At 45.3% G+C, this 17222-nt stretch overlaps 1 protein-coding gene and 1 long non-coding RNA gene across 9 annotated transcripts in view; both read right to left on the bottom strand.

Moving 5' to 3' along the window:
* Window positions 1-17222, bottom strand: part of RERE (arginine-glutamic acid dipeptide repeats) — a 222513-nt gene that overhangs the window by 52175 nt on the left and 153116 nt on the right. The window lies entirely within an intron of this gene.
* On the bottom strand, window positions 11668-16976 carry LOC119713438 (uncharacterized). Its single transcript, XR_005260693.2, has 2 exons — window positions 15370-16976; window positions 11668-15170 (listed from the first exon to the last, which is right to left on the bottom strand). It is a non-coding gene; the product is annotated as an uncharacterized lncRNA (long non-coding RNA).

Genomic DNA, 17222 nt, shown 5'->3' with positions numbered 1-17222 from the left:
TTTATTTCTTAAATTTCACAGGATGAAAAATTGTGGCAGTTATTCTGGAACGAAAATGAGATTTGGTTGTATCTGCAAAACTCTTAAATGTTCAGCACATTTATAGATCGCCCCAAACAATTTTTAGCATGCAGACATCGTATACGCACATTGGCTGGATTTCAGCACGCAGAGTACATTTTATTAAAAGCTTGGCTGGTTTTTAACATTATATTTCGCTTATGTGTGTACAGTGCAAATAAAGGCATTTGCTGATAAGGTTAAATGATACATACTGTCCTCCAGGAACAGAAGTATCCCGACAGTTGCCTTAAGACAAGGAGACAGGTTAACCTGAAGACGCCAACAGAACAGAACTTCCCGTGTTCACAATTATCGTCCCACCAAATTACAGCTGGCTATAGCAGAAAATGCTGTTAATATTCGCTGTATCGTTACCTCAAAGGAGTTGTGTGTGCTCAGTAGCAGACAGGACCAAGTACTGCTCAAGCAAGTGATTCCAGCAGGAACCAAAAAAGGTGTTTTATGTTACAGGGAACGCAGCCTGGCACCGAGCCTGGGCGGCTGCACAATAGAGAAGCAGATGGAGATGGACAGACACTGTCTGGTCACCGAGTCAAACACTTCCATGGCACAATGCTAAGAGGCTCAAGTCCCACCACATGAAGAGGACAGAAAGCTACAGAAGAAAAGAGGGGGAAAATTCCATTTCTAGCAGCAGGGGAGGGGGCTGGAGGGAGACTCCAGAGGAATTTCTCAGCCTAAGGATGCCCATCCTTGGGCCACGAAGGAGACTGTTCCAAGGTAAGAGGATATTTTAGGTTACAACCGTAGCGTGTGGAACGAGCATCATGACCCAGCAAAGCTCACCCGAAACCTCTAAAATCAGTCCGCTGGGAAAGGAACTGTCAAGAAAAATCTATATTCAGGCCTCTGCTGTGTTCCTTTAATATGGCCTGCTGCTGGGAGAACAGGATATGCTTCAACCTCATCTGAACTTCCTTTGTTTTATTGTTTCCTGTCACTACCGTAACTCTGCTTTATGTTTTTTAAATTTAATTTTGAAGTAGCCAGCAGTTTTACCCTTCGCACTGGATCCTCGTGCTGCTGCTCGTTACATCAGTTAACAGCAAGCTTGCAAAAATCACCCAGCTGGCAAACTTGTTTAATGCAGAGGCTCCGTGAGCCTTCCCTTAGCATCTCTGCATGCCGCTGCCCTGGCCTCACCGTCGGAGACACCGCATCGGAGGGGCACGAGCACATCTCATGCACATAAGTGGAAGCTGAAGTAGATCTCTGGAGAAATATCTGTGCCTCTACTGCTTGCTTAGGGTCACCTGCCTTTAGCCTAGAGCATGTTTCAGGTTAGGGATGGGACTGCTGTGTCCCGTATCTACCATAGCACTTCATGTCCTACAGCAAGCAGGGCTGTCACCAACCAGACGTTCGAGTCTTCTCCCAATAATTCTGCACTGAGGCAGAGGTTGTGGTTACAGGGCCTCATTGCTCTTCCCTGACACAAACAGAGAGGTAGGAGAAACCGTTCACAGGGTGGCTCTGGCAACTGCTTGAAGAGGTCTGCAACCCTCTCCTGCAGTGCGAATGCTTCTGCTCCATGACCACAAGCGCTTCCCAGATCCGCCTGGCCTGCAGAAGGTCGTGGAGCAGTGGCAAGCAGCGGTGCAGCGATGCTTTGCCCTACCTAGGAGCAGTAGCTCACGGTGGCAGCGAAGCACGAGCACTAATACCTGCCAGCCACCCCCTCAACACCAGCTGCTGCTGCTTGATCACCACCTACACGCTTTGGAATGACCCGTTTTGGGAAAAGTGGCGTTTCTTGTTGGGGGGGTTGTGCTGTTTGCTTTTTTAATGTGCCCCTTCCGTGACTCTGAACAGGTAAATGCTTCAAGAATTGGGTCACAAATGTGCTTCCAGACTGCCAGGCCAAGAGGGAAGGCACAGGCAGGTGATGGCTCTGCGGAGAGGCACTGGAAGAGGAGAATCTTATATGTCGGTGGGTGGGTGTGTATGGGTACTTTTTGTTGTTAAAAGCACACTTTACCTCCAAAATATACGTGATTATTTTCTTCATTAAGCAGATTGCGACCTTAGTTCACAACACATACTAAAAACAAATTCACCCTTAATAGATAGCGCTCTGCTTATTTTTCTTGTGTATTTGTTGCAATTAATATTTTTTTCTCCAGGCAAAATTCTCCTTTGAGCTTCATAATCTGAAAATCAAATTCTTTTTTTCACCAAGGCCTTTAACTCAAAGATAATATGAAAAAAAAAAAGAAACATTTTTATGGTGTTCATTAGATACCCATCTATATTTAAGGGCACCAACATTCTCATTGGATTTTCAAAGCAGCTCTTGAGAGTGCATTGCTGGTCATCTAAGTGCCATAAACCCATACACCCCCAGGCCATATGCCTGTAAGATCACCTGGCCTTTACGGACAGGAAAAGACAAGCAGCAAGGCCTAAAAGGTGCTGAGCACTTCGCTCTCCCTCCCATTGGGGTCACTCCGTATTCCTGCAGCATTACACCCTCCATCCCGAGCTGAGCACCAGGGGCTCGGCCCCGAAGCCTCGTGGCGCTGTGGAGGCGCACAGCACCACCAGGGCCCGCTCCGGATACCCAGAGCCGCGCACACAGCCGGCGAGTCATTAAGCAGCCTCCCTCAAGGGAATGCCAAGAGATCCTGAAATGATAATGATCCCCCTGCCATGGTGCTGCACTGGTAGCTTTTGTTTTGAACAATAGATCTCCCATGATACCTCTCGCTCGCTGAAAATACTGGTATTAAGTGAGCATGAGCACAGCTGTGTGTAAATTACATATATAAACAGATTAGATTTGTATATTTATACTGGATGCAAACACATTAATAGCACATTTGCATACACAGTTGGCTAAATGAGACTGCATGCAGAGCAGGATTACTGGTTACAAACACATTTATTTAGAATTTTCAATAAAGTATTTATACTGCCATTCCAGAGGTCAGAGGGGATTCATCATCCCTTCTCTCCTCTCTCCCTCCTTACGAGAACGCAGAAATGCTCTCGCCGTGGTGCCGGCCGCGTGCCTCCGACCCTGAGCCATACCTGGTCTGGGAAAAGGGTTCCCAAGCTAGCTGCAGGAACAGCCCAGGTGCTCACCTCAAGGCTTCCCAAATTCATTTCCATTTATTTTATCGGGTATGATGTTATAAGGGGGTACAAGTTTCTAAACCGGAGCACAGCGCAAGCTACAGCCCAATTGCCAGTTTCTCCATCTCTTCTTTCCTCTCTCTGCTTCATGCCAAGGATCAATGCAGAAACCTGCATCAAAGGCATCGCGCTATCGAAGGTGACACAACAGCTCCCGGGCTTTTCCGGAACCGGGGCAGAATTCAACCATTCCTTCACCCCGGGCTGCGAGCTGTCAGGATGCTGCTAACCTCACGCGCTAACCCCTGCTTTCTTTCACCATCTGTATTGCAACAGAGCTATTTTTGTAGAGAGACAGATTTCAGATTCACCCAAAGCACTTCGCAAGGCTTTTTTATTTGCTGGTGAATGTTGTACCTGTTTCTGGGCGAGAGCAAAGAAAACAGACAGAAAATAAAAATCAATTACCCCTAAACGAGGAGCATTCGGTTTTGCTCCGAGCGTGGCCTCCCTTTTTATCAGGTCTGGGTGTTTCACTACAAGTCCCCAGATGATGCTCCCGTGATGCTGGAAGCTGGTGGCCCCACCAACACCTCTCCCCCTAACAGAACATGGCCAGAGCCGACCGGGATTGCTGCAGCCCGAGCCGGGGGAAGTCGGTTGTCAGAGCCGAGCGGAGCCGCCGCTCCGCCACGGGATCACAAAATCAGAATCAAAAGGCTATTGTAATGAACACACGCTTCCTGCTCGGTCGCTAATTGTTGAGGAGCTGCGGGGAGGCTGCGATCACACAGCGTATGGCAGCAGAAATGTGATCCGGTAAACGAGATAAAGTCAACAGCGCGCCAAGAAACCTGATCTAAGGACAGCCTGCAGTGGCACATCAGATGCTGGTGCACAGATCAAAAAAGGGCTGGATATTAAAGCAGCAGCAGGAGGAAAAAAAAAGAAAACTGACTTTACTTTTCCCGAGCTCTAGAAAGGGTATTTGATAAACAGCCCTGCCTCGCTGGCAATGCGATTCCTGGACTATTGCAAGCGTTAGGATCCATCGTAACGCCACGGCAGTGCCTGTGACACGTCCGACAGCAAGGCGAGCCGCAGGCACACATGAGTGCTGGGTCAAGGGCTGCTCCTTTCACAGCTCAACCCCAATAAAGTCAGGATGGGGGACAAGATGGGGTGTCCCCAATACCCCGAGCAGGCCACAGGACCCCAGCAGCACCAGGTCCCGCTGTGGGCAGAGCTTCCCCAGCGCATCAAGCCCGAGCTGCCACCAGCTGCAAACACCCAGGCCCACGGTATGGAGACATTGCAGGCATTTCCCCATGCTACTACGCATAGTCATTTCCACCAGCAAGGAACTGGGCAGGCCAGCTTGCCCACATTTGTATTTAAATGCCCGTGGCAGGCCTTCTACTGGCAGGCACCCACCTACCCGGCACCACGCTGGCTCCAGCCCTGCGCAGCTCTCCAGGACCCACAAAGCCTCCTGCAGCCTCCGTCACCTCCACCAAACTGCTTCTTTCTGCACGTGTCCATGAGCCAGGCTTCTGAGCCCAGCCCTTTCTGTGGGCTTAAGAAAAAAAACACCACCAAAGCTCGCTATCTATTCCTGGCACCTGAACTTTGTCATCTCCTGCAATCAACAGTTTCTCACCGCCGCAAACAAAGCTGAAAGATTTCAGTGAGTTTTCACCTAAGTGATTTTTTTTTTTTTTTTTTAAGAGGCATTTGCAGAGTTAAAGAGAAGAAAAGGTCTGGCACATTTGTGACCCAGAAAAACAAAACAATTTGCTGCTGCCAAGAGACAACAGCAAGCTTTTGATTCTGCTTCAGATTATCTTTTTCTGTACACAGATTCACTTCTGATTATTTTAAACTGCTGTTAAAAAGTTAGCATATGGAAAAAGCCTTATGGTAGATCAAAACTAAACAGCAAGTAAAAAAAGTTGGACAATATCTCTTTCCAAGGATACGCTTCCTTTCCCCTATGACATCTGAAAGGATCTCCCTTTAAGATAGGAAAGCAGCAGAAATTCAGCACTTAACCTGCAAACTTCCAAGGGCAAAAAGCTATCTGCTTTTTGTTTCTTAGACTAATGCTCATCCAGAATTGGTGAAAATACACTGTAAAAATGTAAAAGTTCCAATTATTATTATTTTTTGAATGGGATGAAAAGAGTTGAAGTGGAGAATCCAAAAGCAGACACAAAACAAAATGGAGAAGCCACCCTTATGTGGAAGACAAAGTACCCTACTACGCAACATTTCCTCACGCATCGGTTCAGAATATTAACCTTTCCTGCCTCCCACTCTCCAGCCCTCAAACACCCGTACCCAAACCCACAGCACCAATTCATTCTTCAAGTCCTATTTCCCTCGGAACGCGCACCTCCATCCACAGGGCTGCAGCCGTTGCGTTTCATCACCTTTATTAGGCAAAATCTAGTCCAGAGGAAAACACCATGCATCAGCTTCCTTCTGCATTTCCTTCTCCTCATGTTGTTTTCCTTACCGTGACATTTACGGAGCTTGGAATAGCGTAGGGAATGCCTCGCTGCTCCCACCGAGCAGATCTCCATGAAGTTATCAATAGCAGAACTCCTGTTGTAGGCACTGGGTGAGCACAGACACGCGCCCATCCCAGCCCGGAGCTGCAGCTCAGCACGGTCAGACCACCAGCTAATAACTAACCTGAGGCTTAGCATAAGATAAGCCTCCAACTTGAGCTTTCTACTTAAACACCCGAACATTTCCATTTCCTTCGTTTTTTCCCCCAGAAAAGACTTATCTTTGTGTTACGTGGATCATACAGAGTTCCAAAAATACATGTCAATTTGCTCAAGTTTGACATCATTATGCAAGCTCGAAGTTCTCTGCTTTCAGTGCCATTTTTTTTGTCCTTTCACTCGATTTGTAACACTGCAGACAAAAAGCTGCACTCAGACTACTTGAAATGTACTGTGCGATCCTTTCAAGACCCGAACGCTGTATTTCTAGTGGAAGTTCCCTATTGCGGAAATATTGTTCCTCTGGGATTTCAGCCATTATTGTCAATTATTCTGGAGGCTGTATTTCTGCCGTCAAACAGTGACTTGCTGCAAATGACAGAAGGAAATGAACAAAACCACTTCAAGAGCTCCCATGCTTTAGAGAAACGAACAGATCCGAGAATAATGAGACAAAATGGTGGCAAGAATCCCCAAGGAAATTATCCACATAGAGAGGCAAATATTTCTGCAGGTGACTCCGCCGAGTAAATAATTAAACAGCGGGGCTGTTTGCAGTTACAGTGCCCACGTTTGAGTTCAAGCACCAAGATAAAAATCCCAGTTTGTGACCCTTACTAAAAAGGCATAACAACCCCTACAAGCTTCCTCAACGTGTCTCAGGATTCATCTGCCACTCTGCAGAGTAGTGAAGAGATACCTGAGACAGCACATCTGGATTTAAGAAATAATAGAAATGATGAAATAAATTCCAAGCTAAGAGACTCGGGCTCAGTGAGAGACCTAGATTAAGCAGAAAGCAAGCTCTGTCCTGTAGGGCAGGAGTTCTCCATCCTGCTCAAGTGCTCACAACAAAAAGGGGGGTTCTGATGGTTCGAGAATTTCTATCGTTGTAGTTAGAGAAATGAAAGTTTAGCAGCCAGCTTCCATTTCCACCTAGGATGACACAGTATCACAAAGCCTTCAACACCAAGACCAACACAAGCACGTTCAGAACACTCCAGATCTCCTCCAGAAAGCCATCTTCAGTGCTGCACTGCCCAAGGTTGCCACCCGTTTTTGAAGCTGGGTTTGCTGACCATCACCGGGGCTTTTATTATATCAAAAATTCTGCCCGTCAAAAAAAAGTTAGAGATGAGAAATCCCTGAGTTGTCCTCACCAAGAGGCAGCAGACAGCATGTCAGCAAGCCCCTCGGTAGAGCTGAAGCAGGGCTGCTCACTGTGCAACTCGAGCACCAAAATCTGCAAGCAGAGTGCTTACGGCAGCGTGGATGCACCATCAGCTGAGCTGCCTGACAATTATCAGCTCTGATTTTTTTTTCCCCCCTTTAAAACTAATTTCCACTGCGCGAGGTTTCGGTTCCTTGCAAGCTCCCGTGGCATGGGGACCCATGCTACAACCTGCATTGTTCAATTATCCACTGCTTTTTTGTCCCGCGAACGTAAGATCACAGCGAGTGACTGATGCACTTCCGCAACGCCGCCATCCAATTACCGAGGAAGACGTTGGCTCACACGGTGATCTTGGCAGCAACGCATAAAAGTAGCTTTAAAAAGAAGCAGATGATTCATAAGTTCCCTTTTCTTTTGTGTAAGGGCCTCTGAATCAAAACATCTAGTCGAGGGGCGGGGGGAGAGGGTGCCAAATGTGAAAAAGTGAGCCATGAATAGAAGAGAGAGAAAAAAAAGAATCGGAAACGAAGGCCCAGAAATGATGCGTGTGTAACAAAGGAGAACGGTGGCAAAGGGAATGTGAAAGGTGCAGATTTGGGGAAGAAGTGCTGAGACTCTGAAATTGCCTCCCAGACCTACAGACCCAGACAGTGTCCTCCGTAACAGGTTAACTCCTTTGTAAAATAAGCACCCTAATGAACCAGAGGTGCCTTCTTTCGCCTTCTCCAATTTGTAAGAAGTGGAATGGTTGATCTGAGTGCTTGAAATTACTCCAATCCAGGGAAGAGCAAGATGCTGGGGTGCTTATTTGGGTCCTCTAAATGCATAAGCCCCTGTCTGATCCATCTCCCCATATAGCCTAAATATAAATCTGAGAGGATGCTATGAATAGAGGGGTAAGGGAGAAGAGGAAGGGCACGAAGAAACAAACAAGAAAGAAAATATGTGGTGGATCGTGCACACGTGGATAGGGGAACGAGCGAGATATCAGAGGGCAGTAAAAGCTGAAGTGAAACCACAAACCCAGGAGCGATGTGCACTTTGTATCTTCAAAACCACAGCACACGAAAGCACAAAAGCAGCATCGGACACGGAGCACCAAGTGGTTGTTTTTGATTGCACCCTCAGCAGCGCCGAGCAGCAGGGCAGAGCCTTTACACAACCCCAGGCGAGGAGGAAGGAAGAGCCGACCTAACCGCACGCCCCTTCCAGCAGAGCTCTGCAGCGGCTCAGCTTATTTACAGGCTGTCCTGGGGAGCTTCCTCTGTGCTGACAACAAACTTCTCAAAAAAGATTGAAAGCTGAGCTGCTTGGCTGCTACGAAACGGGAAACAGGATCCTTCCAAGGTGGCATTTGCACTCCCAAATCCATGGGATCCCCCCCCAGGTCGCCCCACGCCCCCCATTAACCCCGCACACCGCTCGGTGTCCCCAGCTCCCGCAGGCTCCCCGGCACTGGCAGGCACTCTGCATCTCGCTGGATCGAGTCCTTATTTGCTGTCACATTCTTTTTATGGCAGCATAATCATTAGCTTTACTGGCGCTGTTACCCTTCTAACTAATTAGGAATCTTGGATGGATGCAGAAAATGATTAATATTTAGTCGCTCCGCGTCTACTACAGAAGCAGCCTATTATCAAACAAGTGACACCTCCACAAACTTAAATTAAATAATGGCTCCCATAGAGGGTTCGGAGCTGCTGACAGAATGGCAAGTGATTTAAGTAACATAAAGCTGAGCAACTGGTGATGGATCACAGTTTTCTCTCTCGCTCTGTTACAGCCTGTAATAGAACAAATGATCATTTTTCAGCCTAATTGAATATGGCCGCCCCGCTTGTGCACAAAAGGAGACAAAGCTATATAATTTGCTTCATTAAAATGCATTTTTATGTCATCTGAAAGATTAAAAAAAATCAGCGCTGTTGATAGGGAAGATTAGAAAAATAAAATTTATCATGCAAACAGAACTTGCAAATGAGGTGTAGCTTGGCATTCAGGCTGCTTACGCTTGTGCAGGAAAGATAAGTCCTGAGCGCTAAAGCACACAGAGCATCCATGTTGTGACAGTAATCAGAGTTTCTTAAATAAGAACTATGTCACTATACCAATTCAAAGAGGAATTCTGTCATTTTCTGCTGTAACATCCCCTGGTCCATAGTAAATAAGTCTCAGATGAGCTGTCAGGCAGGATCACAGCAAATCCAGTGTCACTGGGAAAAGTTACTTTTGTTTAGTCTTGGTTTTTCTCCTCATAGCTATTAGAAAAATCAAATACCTGTTCAAAATGAGCTTTTCCTGACATTAAAATCAAAACCTTAAGAGTGCCGTATTTCAAAAATACCCTTAATTATACTAAAACTCCCATTTTTTAGATAATTGTTTGGTTCGGTATCAGTCTCCTTTGGCAAGACCCTCTGCCACGGAGCTCAAGTTGGTTGTCACCAAGGTTTACCTGGATGCCAAGTTCCCAGCATCCTGGGCACTGCTTCTGCTGTTCCTCCAACACGATTTCTGAAGATATTTTGCCTGCAGGTGCCTAAATCAGTAAGGGTTCAGCTTCAGGCTCCCGTTCCTTAGCCGGAGCTGCCAGCCTCCCCGGCGTCACGCCGCTCCATCTGAGTTATGGATTGCAGTCCTGAAAACGTGTTTCTTCTCCATCCATCAGGCTTAAGCAGTTCAACAGCGCTACCCTACCCTTCACTGCCCAAACAATCTAAAATATTGAATTACCACTTGCAAGGCAGCAAAACAGATAGCTTTTATTTCCTACGCCTGTAGCACACGATGGCTCCCGCTGGCAGCACGGCCCAACCAAGGTGCCTCTACAAAATCTCAGAGTCTGGTAAGAGCCTGGCAATTTCCTGAGACCGTAAGACTCTTCACCTCACTAGAGAAAACAAACAACATGGACAAACTGGAATAAATATTCCCAGAAATGCAAAGAGGGCATGGAACATCCTTCTGCAAGGATAGCACTGCTCATCCTTGGGTACAACGGCAAAGACAAAGAAACTGCCTGAACACTTCTGCATCCTTTACAGCAAAAAGCACCTCGGACACAGCAAGCTGAAGAGCTTTTCATGTGGTGTGAGTCACAGCTAAGATTGTTCCCAGGTTTCAATCCATTCCCGGGCTCTATGCATTTATTGCAGTAATTCTGACATGGGTTAGAATCACTTGGTAGCTGTATCAACTTAGACTAAGCCAAAATGACTTGGAAAGATGCTGGGCAGCATTTCTATCATACACTTGACATGGAAAACAACACAGCACTGCACCATTACTATATTACTATAGTAATATTACCATGTTACTATATTAAAATTGCACTTTTAGGTAGTACAGAGATAGGGATTCTTTAGACTGATGCAAATTTCTTAACAGCTGCAAGACAAACTCCAACTACTGGAATATGCCATGGCAATTGACACCATCTGAAATGAAACCAAGAGCTGCGGATGTCTCCCTATGCACGTGGATGTCCCCCTCCTAGACCATTAGGAAAGGTAAAATTTAAATCACACTATTTAGAGCATTTCCAAAACAATCAATCTTCTGAAAACAGGGAGCTAAACACTATTGTATTTAAATTTAAAAACTGTTTTCAAAACCATGAAAACCTTCACACAATCCTAGACGCTGGGACAATGTACATCAAGGAAAACAAGCCAGAAAGCCTATGGAAGGGCATTTACTAAATTTGTGTTCAGAAGGGGAAGCAAACTGTGAGAAGTACCCTATGGAATTTATCAGACTCAGAAGTCCATCATACTACTAACAAATATGAATCTTTACAAAATTCTGAATTTTGGAATTTGGGAATTAAATATGTACAAAAATGGAGAGTAAACAGGTGAGTGGAACGTAAGCAAGACAGCTTTGATACACAGTATCTTCTAAAAATTAAATTAAAAAAATTAAGAAACTGATGGGGGGTTAGTTTTACCATGATTACAACACTCACTCCTTTGGTTCTGCTTGCTGTAGCAAAAGCATTAACCCTAGAAGCTGCCGTAATTATGACAATCCCTGTGCTCGCCTGACGCTCTTACTGTTAATGCTGTGACTCAGTTTCCTTTCAGAAAGAAACGGGATAAAAGGCATTATATTTAAATCAGATTCCAGATCTCTTTGCAGACAAAAATCTGAATTAGCTGTCGGAGCAGTGCAGACAGCCACCGTGCCCCTGCCCAGGGCATCATCTGATGGTGAGAGGAGGAAGACGACGAGCCGTGCACCGTATGGGCACGCTGGGCAGATTTTCTTCCCCTGCCCAAGGCTGGGTGAGTGCCCTTTGTTTCAGCCGCCACGCTGCCGAGCTGCACAGCCCGTGCTGCTATACATAGCACTCGTACGGTACGCGCGGACGTTAAACCCGACTCCGGCTCTGTTGCTAAGAAACTACGAAGGACAGCTTTTTTGGCCCTCTTCATTTATAAAATAACCACTCTGCCCGATGGGAGAACAGACGCAATCTCTCAAGTCCCCCAGTGTCTTGTTCTCGTTTTGAAATGAACACGGAAAGATGATCGAGAACGCTACCAAGTGTAAGCGATCTCCATTTTTTAGACGCCCTTGAAAATGAGATGAAAAACATGGTTTCAACAATCAACTGCTAGAGCATTTATTAATCTTCCAGGCAGCAGATTCCTTCCCTCTGGCAACAGTGAACTGTGCTTCTGTCTCCCTATTACAAGCCTATTTTTTTTTTAGAAAACCAAACCAAACCCAACTTGTGAAAGCACCTACAAATTATTCAGTTTACAGAGGAGTTCAGCTCGGAGTTTAGCTTCCCGGCCCTGTGCAGAAATAGCCCTCTGAGCCGTGGCAACTGGCCAGTGTAAATATTTGTTGTATTATTTTGGGGGATCAGCAATATGGCAAGCACTTAATAGATAAAAATATTCCACATGAAGGCAGAAAGACGATGAATCGAGAAACATATGGCAGTTAAACAAAGCAAACAAAAACTATAATGATATTGTTAAGAAAAGGCTAACTTATCTGGCAGCTGTGGAAAGATCAAGATTAACGAAAGCAGTGAAATCACCCATTTTGAAGCCAAGGTCACTGACAGGATTTATAGATTTATCCCTGAAGGCAGCCTTTGCTGTACATGAAATGCTGAAATAATTTTTTTTGAATCTACCCCCACCCCATTTGGGCTATCTCATTTGCTGGAGGCTTTTAAAATTCATTCCTCTTCACAGCTGGTTAAACAATGGAATCTTTCTGCAAACTAAAAGGACAAAATTGATTGCCCTACACAAACTTTTCTGCACGTATAATTGATTTTTAATTCACTGTCTCATTTCCGAAAGGACTTGACAATAAACTCAGTGCTGTATGTGCAATATTGATCCCTTTAAACAAGGGCTTGGATCAAAGACTGATGCAAGTTAATCACAACCCAAAAGATGGATATCTTTTGTCTAAAAAGCTGTGTTTAAGCTAAATTCACCTTTCCTAGCCAGATTATACCTTATATTTTCTGGCTGTATTACACTTCATAATTTTGTGTATCTGTCAACTGCTGAGTAACTGGAGTTTTATGCAACTCTTAAATAATTGGGTTTTGTTTTTTTCCCCCCAAGCAGAAGAATCTTGTCCTTCATCAGTTACTTTTTACCGTGAGGATTGATGTGTTTTTTTTTTTATAGCCTAAGTTCTTAGAATACACCATAGTTGGGACTGTACGTTCCCACCTTTTTTCTTAAACTGAAACTTGATTTATTCTTATTAAAATAGAGGACTTACTAGACCGTGGCTTGTTTTTCTTTCAATCCTCAGCTAATTTTCAGCTGTTTTTGACTAATGCACTTGCAAACAGCACCGGACGGCTTGATTTCTGAAGTCCAGAAAACATTAACAGGAACTGGTACCCCACTAAGAAGCTGTAATGTTTACTTTTTGTGGATAAAAAATTAAAACCAAGCAGCAAGTGATATCTTAACCTTCTAAGCCCACTCAATTACTCAACCGCAGCCTTGCAATGCCAGCCTCCTTTTCAAATATCCCTTGATGATATTTTTTCCTTCTCACCATTCGAGAGGCTCTGTTTCAATTTTGCTATGAATCACATTTTCTATAGCTGCCACATAAACAGTAAATAAAATTCATGGTATTTTTGCCCCAGTAAGCAGCTCTGTCTTCCAGCATAACTGAAAAGGCTGGCTTCAAAGGAGTGAGCAATGAAAACAATGTTTTCATGAGCAGATATTCCAAAAAGGGCAGATGAGAGACATTTGAAGATGATTCCAGGCAGAAAAGCCAGGCAAATAAGTACGTGTGTTTTGCATAAGTAATTTCTTGACCAGCTACACTGGATTACAAACACTCGTAAACACGTTAGGGAATTAGTTTGCTGTATCTTGTCATTTTTGGCAGACAGATCTCCACTTGTATTTTATGACAAATGAGCTTTAAGCTGAAGCCAGGTGTGGATATTTTAAAATTTATGAACTTGTAAATCCATGTACATGGCCAATTAAGGTTTATCGCCAGCAAGGATTAACTATCCCTGCACATAAATTTAAGAGGTTGTTTGAATCTAGGTTGTTTACCTCAACTACTCTACATCAAAAGCAATGTAAAATATTTAAAGGGCAGCATATTTCATGATAAAAGCTAGTTATCAAGGATGTCACAGTGTGTCATCAGCAGTTCTGCATGGAGATGCACGAGCAAAACCTCCTTCCGAAGGAACATTTTGCATTTGCTTTTTGAGAATTTTAACATCTCTTGAAAAGATGGGACAAAGCGGAGGAGAAAAGGGAGGAAGAGTCCAAGAAGTTACGCAAAAACTACTGCTTCACCCCAATTCTCTTAACTTTGGAAGGCAGCCCTGAATTGCAGAGGTGGTTCAATTAGCCTCACCAACGTTCTTCATCATCAACATCTGAATGCTAATTAGGAGCACAATTCCATGCAGCAAAAGCCTCCCTGTGCAATAAACTGCAACACAGCAGCAGTGAACTCTGCCTTCAGCAAGCATGCATAAATAAACAGAATTAATAACTACCCAAGTGTGGACGGGTGACTTAATCTGTTTCGATTAGATGCAGCTCTGCCTGAGGCCTTTGTGTTATTTAAAATGTGTTCATCATGTTTAATTAAAAACCTAATAAACTAGAGGTTCTCTTTTAGTTCTGATTTGTATTTCTCTCTCCTGTAAGCTGTATTGATTTTGGTGGTACTTTTGATAAAAAGACAGAAAAAAAGCACGTTCTGAATAGAGACAAAAAAAGAGAACTGTTACATGAAGAACAGCCAGAACTGGACTATTTCCTTCACTGTTCCCAATATGTGTGGCACGCCGGAATTGAAAACTATTTCATTAAATTAAAACTTCAGATGAACATTGTATCTGCTGTAAATGACAGTCACTTGATAGGTTATTTATCTGAAATGGAAGCGTGCAGACACAGCTCATTTTGGGACCAGGAGCAAGCGTTAGCTCGGAATTGTTCTGAGCATCACTGAAATTATAGAAGCTGCTTTCAGAGCACGTCTCGTCCCAAGAGAGTGGAAATCCCATTAGGACAATTTTTCTTGGGAAATATTTCCACTGAAACCACAGCAGAAAATGGGGGTGTTTCAAGTCAAACTAAACTGAAAGCAGCTCAAGATCATTGCTCCGGGTCTGGCACATGGGGAAAGTGAAGCAGTGCTCCAGGGTTCAACTACAAGTGCTCAGCATTGGGGTTAGTTGTAGTTGTTCCCGATAGACAGAAAGCTATAAGTCAGTATGTTTCTAAATACAATTTCAACATAATTTTAGAAATATTTCCATCTGGAGAAGGTTAATTGATCAGCACCACCCCATCCCTAACAGGGATCACTGATGTTGCACCAAAACAGCCCGTGCTGTCAGAGACACAAAGAACCACTTTCAGAGGTGGCCAGGAGATGCAGAACCAGTGATTTCTCTTCCCCTCCAACATTCCTGGCTGAGCTCCAGCGAAGCATTTTTGTTGTCTCAGAGCACAGAAAGGCAAACACCACGTCCTGCCCACACCACAGCCCGTGGCTGCATGCAGGATGAGCAGACCGGAGCGTCACAGAGCCCACGTGCTACCAGGTCCTGGGGACTAGGAGGATGGCTGAAGAAAATAAGAGGAAATGGGGTTACTCTAGCCTTGCATTAGTGAAAGATATCAGCCTGTCACTTGCCTGAAGGTTGAGGTCAGTCCCTTTGCCCCAGCATCGTGCCATTCACATCAGGCATGGCATTTGTGGTCAAAACAACCTGCTCTGTCCTAACAGCACACTGCGTGGCCTCTTCCCAAAGCAAGCACCCACCTGGAACCCCACTGCTGCCTTGTGGTAGGCACTGCAGCCCAGCTCGAACAAGCAGGATCCCCCCCAGGTGATGCTGCACAACGCTGGTCTGCTTGGAAAGCGCTTCGATGCGGCGTTCTGCACCACAACTGCTCACTGAATTTGTCTGCAGGAGTGAATTCGTCAGCACGGCAAGAGAAAACCAAGCCCTGCTCACCAAGTCACGCTGGAGATTGATGCTGTCAGGTGGAGCAGCAGCCTTTATAAACAGGAAGCAGCTGCTCTTAGAGCTGCCTGTAGATGCATCAGTGAAGGAGCTGCTTCAGCTGGTTTTAGTAGGCAGGAGGGAAGGACTGTGGTTTTCACAGTGTGCCCCCGAATATACGTACTGGAATGAGAAAGGTTTAAAAATAGCCATGGGTTCAGAAACACCAGGGAGACAGCAAACCTCCATCTTCATATTTACAGAGCCTTCCATTTAATTCAATCAGTGGTAAATTTTATCCTCTATTTAATTTGATCTAAACCTCTGTAACCACTTCATCAGTAGTAAAAATAACCTCCATCCTTTATTTTAATCAGTTCTGATCACTGCAAGGCAACTCCTACCGGATAGATCGGTCACAGGCAGCAAAGGGCTTTTAATTAACAAGAAAGGCTTAATCTTCGGGCAACGGATAGTCGGCAGAAAGAGTTAAAAGCTAACTACAATAAATTTGAGCTATTCACACAGATCACAAATCCTCCTGAACACTGCAGAGACCTGTGCTGGACAATGCCTGGCTATCCCATCCACAGCCGAAGGACAGTACCCACCCACCCTGCACAGTGGAAACTCGCTCAAAACACTCATGCAAGTAACTCAACAACCAACTCGGAGGGTTTTTGACCTAAGGAAGCATAACGGTTGAAGAACGACTTTTGGACCCAGCCAGTTGTTTCCCTGCATCGCTGTGCCCACACTTCCCCTTCGGGTGCTTTTGCCACCTGCCCACTAACCTGATACTGTCCCGGTGCTCCGTTCCCTCTGTCTCTTGCCTCTCCCTGCAACCAAGCTTTTCAGACACTGACCTTACAAAGTGGCAGAAAATTAACTTTGTAATAACAAAATTGTTGTGAGGGCTGGCAGGGGGAAGGAGAATATCATAGGATCAGAACGGTAGGAGTGGAAAAAACGAGACAAGGGAAGCTGTGATTTGGTTTTATTAATTATTTTCTGCTCATGGTCCTGGCTGACTTGCTCTAAGTGGGCCTGCTTGGGCAGGGGTTGGACCAGGCGATCCCAGAGGTGCCTCCAGCCTCAGCCATTCTGGGATGGAGCTGGTCATTTACAGAGCCTTTCCCAGTTAGGGGGTTAACTGAGCAGAGCTTAGTGCCTGGTGTGGCACCTGCCTATTCATAAGAGTTATAAAAATCACTCAGTAGGTAATTGCTGGGCTGCAAGAGGAGATGAAGCCCAGCACAAATGGGGACATGGTTTGCACCTGGGTCTTCCACTTCCCTCACTGGTGCCACTCTCGGGTCACCAGCCCCACATCACCTGAGACTCCCTGCTGCTCACTGCTTCCCATCACAATATGGGGGAGACACACTTAATACTAAGGATCTCCCTGAAATTTAATTATTTTGGCCAGATTTGGGGTTTGACGCAGTCTCTTCCTCTGCAAAACCCTTGGCTGTTGAGCTCCCGTGCAGCTGCAGCACCCTACGTATGGTGCAGGGGGAGTTTGCTGCAGGTTTGCGGAGCCAACGAGAAGGAAATTTGCCTTGCAAGCCCCAGAAAGGCTCAGGAGTGCAGTGCAGCTGCTTTAATCTGGAGTTTTCTACAAACTGCCGGAGACAAACAAGCTATGAAGTTCTGCAGGTGGAGCTTA

Source organism: Anas platyrhynchos, chromosome 22 (assembly GCF_047663525.1).
Source record: "Anas platyrhynchos isolate ZD024472 breed Pekin duck chromosome 22, IASCAAS_PekinDuck_T2T, whole genome shotgun sequence".
In the NCBI taxonomy this organism is placed as follows: domain Eukaryota; kingdom Metazoa; phylum Chordata; class Aves; order Anseriformes; family Anatidae; genus Anas; species Anas platyrhynchos.
This window is presented reverse-complemented; position numbering and strand designations above follow the sequence as displayed.